The sequence below is a fragment of the Poecile atricapillus genome, chromosome 17 (genome assembly GCF_030490865.1).
Source record: "Poecile atricapillus isolate bPoeAtr1 chromosome 17, bPoeAtr1.hap1, whole genome shotgun sequence".
NCBI classification, from domain to species: domain Eukaryota; kingdom Metazoa; phylum Chordata; class Aves; order Passeriformes; family Paridae; genus Poecile; species Poecile atricapillus.
In genome coordinates this window covers 11,539,639-11,544,481 of record NC_081265.1, presented here as the reverse complement: position 1 = coordinate 11,544,481, position 4,843 = coordinate 11,539,639, and positions in this window count along the sequence as shown.

Here is a 4,843-nt window from a genome sequence, read left to right as displayed (position 1 = left end):
TTCCGGTGTCCCAGTCTCTGCTCCGCTGTTGTAGTCCCTCATCCCACAGTTTTCTGGTTAATTCCACGGCCCTGGGGGGTTTCTCTGGGGTTGGTGGGAGGAAGGCTGGGCATCCCTGCACCCCACATACCTCTGCTGAGCAGCAGCATGTTTTGCCAGTGGCTGTAAGCATGGGAACCCCAAGCCATAGGACTCCTGCTCAGAATTGCCAGGAGAGCAATGTGCTCTTTTTCCAGCAGAGAAGCTGCAGAGCCTGTTTCATGGGCAGAGCTCTTCTCAGTACAGTTTTCCTTCCTGCTTTTTGTCCAGGGTGTTCTTTCCCACAATCCCTCTATGCATTTAAAATTTTTACTGCAGGACAAATGGAAAATGCTGTGTCTGTGCGTGACGTGTGGTCAGAGGGACCTGCAGAAAGTGTCGCTCCAAGAATATCCATGCACACCAGGCACTGCTGGGAAATGGCAATGCCTGCAGCCCATGGAGCAACCTCCACCCACCAAAGACACCAGGAGAACCACTGGGAAAACCCCAGGTGTCTGCCTGGCATCATCCCAGCATAGAGCATGTCCCAGGACACGGCACAGGCACTGTTACCTCCAGCCCCACAGCCACCGCAGCACCTCCCAGTACATGAGACTGGGGAACATCACCCTTAGCCCTATTCATTCCCATCACTTTTTGGTCCACCACCCACCCATGGTATATCCCAAGGAGCATTATTTGCTTAGAGCCAAGAAGAAGTGCTGCTTTACCAGCAAGGGTGAATCTGTAGGAAGACGGGGCAACCTGGGCACGCTGGTGTTGGGATATTCCTGGCAGTCCCTGGGTGCCCTGGCTGAGCACAGGGGTGGCAGCCACGCAGGACAGGAGGCTCCAGACCTTTAACCAGAATGAAATCCTTCTCCTTGTGTGTAACCATTTGCTGTGGGACTCCAGCCCAGATTAGGTGCACTGTCCTGAGAGCTCCACCAGTGTTTTGTGAGCTCAGGACGTCCTGATAAGCACTGTGCATGTCCGAAGCCTTATCATTGTTGTCAGAGATTCTTCCAGCTTGACTGGAACACTTTTAGAGCAAGGTGGCAGCAGAAGTGATTTTCTTATTGAATTTTTAACAGAAACAAAGATACGATGTTGTTGGGCAGCAAAACTCCCCACACCTCAACTGCAGTGCTGAAATAATGCGCTGTACCCAGTATCTCCTGGTGTTGTCATGGGTGTGCTTCCATATGCAATGTGAGTGAAACTGGAAACAACAAAAGCACCAATGAGCAGAACACCTAATTTCATATGCCTAATATTTCTTTATTGCCTACAGAAATCCATGCCCTGTGCCTCTGCAGTTACCCATAGCTCCCCCCTGGAGCTGCCCATTGCTGAGCTGTGTCCAGCTGTGGTGGGGCCCATGCAGTGGTGCTTCCCAAATGTTTGTTTTACTTTTGCAGCCTCCTCACTCCTGCCTGCCCCTTCAATCTCTCTGCTGTGGGTGATGAAAACATTCCTCAGAGCCTGGGCTGCTCTGTTTGGGTCTGATCTAGTCCTGCTCTGGCAGACAGAGCAGAGCAGCCTTGGCTTGGGGTCTGCTGCTGGTGCCAGGGAGCTGCTCTTAGGAGCTTTGTTTAAAGCTGAAGGTTTTTGGCTTGGCTCAGCAGTGTCACACCTCCAAAGGGATTTAGGGACTTGTACCACCGTGTCTGGGTTCACACTTGGGGTGCAGTGTACGTGGATGACCTCAAGGAAAGGGAGATTTTATGCGTAACATCATCAGGCTGAGCTGCCTACAAAGCTGCTGGGAGCAGGATGCAAATCCCTCCTTGGGACTGGCCTCCAAACACAACTTCCCACAAACAGGGAAGTTCTCCTTCTTGCCCTGAACCATTTCTAGTGAAGAAATGACACTTTGGGCCAATGCAGTCTGACTTCAGGGGCTACAGGTGGGATGTGGGACCTGCTGGGCTGTGCAGGCTGACAGCCCCTGCTTTTTCCCTGTCCTGCAAAATCCAGCTGCAGGCCTGAGCAGTTGGGTGGATCTATGCACTTTTGAGGGGTTTGGCTTCAACTCCAGCCAGGTCCCTGATTCTGTGTCCTGCTGCCAGGGCAGGTGATGAATGCAGGAGTGTATCTGTTTTATCCCAGACCCTGCCACTGTTGGGTGACTGAGGTGAAGGAGCTGCAGGCACTGAGAAGAAAATACTTCATGGTGGAAAAACAAGTGATTTTTGGTTCTCAAAACTTCAGTCTTCCTTCTAGCAGCTTATGCAATGCATGGAAAGAAGCCTGACCTCTCCACTTGGCCCTTGGGTGAGCTCCCAGCCTTGGCTGTGCCGCTTCTGAGAGTGTTTTACTGGTGGAGCCTCCAGGACTGTGTGTTGGCACGGGCTCCTTTCCAGGCACTTCCCTCCAGCGTGTGTGCCAGCTGCTCAGTGCTGGAAGAGTTTGGAATCCCCTACGTCTTCCTCGCTTTCCTGGAAACAAGTTTTTAATATCCTGACGCCTTCCTCAGCTCTACATCAGAGTGTGGGCTTAATTTGTATAATCAAGCTCTGCTGTGAAGAAGTCTTGTGAAGCAAACTTGTTGGAGAGTGGAAATACAGAGAGTGAGGAATAACTCTTCTAATCATAAGCAAATTATTAGTCCTGATTCAATATCCTTCATAATGAAGCCTGCACTAGACTTTTTTTGATGTAAAAAAGCCTTACCTAACAAGTATGACAATGAAGGTGAATTCTCTGTGGTGTTCATCTGGTTGCTAATATTGGAATCAGTGCATTTTTTTTTAATACCCCCCCCTTATTTTTAAAATTAAGCTTGGAGGTGTGATTAGAAGTTTGGTTGGTTGATTATTTTTTCACATTGTAACATTAATTTATGGCTGAGTTTCATTCAGTCCTGTATTCAGAAGTGCAGTATAGCTATTAGTGATGTGTTGTCTGTAACATGGTTCTATAGTGTAGTAGCCAGTTTGTAAAAAAAGAACAAAACAGAAAGAAAAACAAACAAAAAAAGCCACAAAAAAGAAAATCTAAAAAAAAAAATTATATGGAGTATTTTGTGGTACGTACGACACAAATTAATTTTACACAGAGAAAGATGTTTCTAGGAAAATGAAATTCTGATAATTCATACTATTTGTATGAACAAATAAAAATTCTATTTTATGAAGCGACAGGCACAGCTGTGTTCATTCGGGAGGGCTGGATGTGCTGTCCATCCCAGGACTGTCCGTGCAGCTGCGCTGGCCCAGCAGCAAAGCCCAGGAGTCTGTGCTGAGGCCAGAGGGACACAATCCTGAGCACAGGCTCCCAGAGCACTCGGCCGCTCCGAGGCTTTGCGGGGCAGAGGTGTCCGAGGTCAGTGGTGTGGGGGCAGCTCTGTCCTGCTGGACATCCCTCCATCCAGCGCCAGGTCAGGGAAGAGATCTGAGGGGTTACCCTTGGCCTTGCTGCAAAAATTGGGTGGTCTCAGGGATGCTCCAGGGCAAACTCAGTCCTTTTCAGCTGGAGTGGAGAATGTCTCCAGTGCCAAGTTACTTTTCCTAAGCTTTGCTCTTACTGTAGTGATCTTGATCCAACCCCTGGGCCCAGTGGTTGCTGTTGCTCCCTACACACTCAGCATTTTTTGACAAAACTCCATTATCACTACATTCAGAAGAGTCCCAGGTTAGTGCTATACAACACAAAACCTGAAGAATTATACAGATTTCTGTAATGTAAGAAATAACATTAAAAATTAATTTAAATAATTTCATTTTTCTTTGCAAGCCTAGCATCCAGTGCAGAGTAATTGATGGTACTCTTTCAGATTGTCCATTTTTCAGAGACCTTCTAGAGGAGGTGTCAGAACAGAGCACTAGATTTAATTTAGCAGTTTAAGAAGAATTTAACCAGGAAACCTCCAGCTAGTCAGGGCTGTAATTAGCTGCTCCCAAACTCTGGCAATGCTTAAACTCTATAGGTGTCTCATTTTTAAAATATGTAGATTTTACTTTAACATTCCCATGTAACTTTCTAGCAGCACAGCTGGATGACCTCAGTTTGATGGAGCTGAGCTGCTCCTTACCTCATTCTCACCTCCCCTTGATTTTGTTCCAAACCAGGTGTGAATGCCTCAGCAGATGTCAGTCCTGGAGACAGCCTGAATCTGAGTTCACCCTGGTTTTACAGCAGCTTGTGGACCCCTGTCCCTTATTTCTGTATTTTATATGAGATGCTCAGTTCTGGGTTGGAAAGAGCGTGGATGCTTTTGCTTCACAGAGGGATTGGTGCTGCAGAGGAAAGGGAAGGGGAGACCTTCTGGGGTTCAGCATCTGCCCTCTCCTCTCTATGTCCCTGGAAACTATTCCCATTTGTACCTGGGCTTGTGGATATTGGGGATTCATTCTCCAGTTTGGTTTGGGGACCATTCTGAGGTGCTGTTTTGGCAAGAGCATCTAGAAGACAAGGATAAGGATGTCTGTGGTTCATGGGGCCCTGGTTACAGAGAAGGGTTTGCTCTGAAGAAGATGGGCTGAAGGGTCATAGTGTAGATCTGGGACCCTCAGCTGAAGGAGGAAGTCCCTGAAGGCAAACGGATTGATGAAGAGGTAGGTGAGACTGTTGAAATGCTGCTGCTAAACATGGTGATATCCAAGGTGGATTTACTTTTTCTTTTGAGTGATACAAGAAAGGTGAGAAACAAATTCTTTAACATAGAAATCAAACTGGTCTCCAGGTTGTGCAAGTGAGTGTGGCATTTCTAGGAGACATGCTCGGGCTGATGGCAGCATCCCAGAGAAGCGTCACCTTGCGGGGATGAAAATACACAGAGCAGGGAGGAATCCACATGAAAGGGTACAAGCCTTTGTCA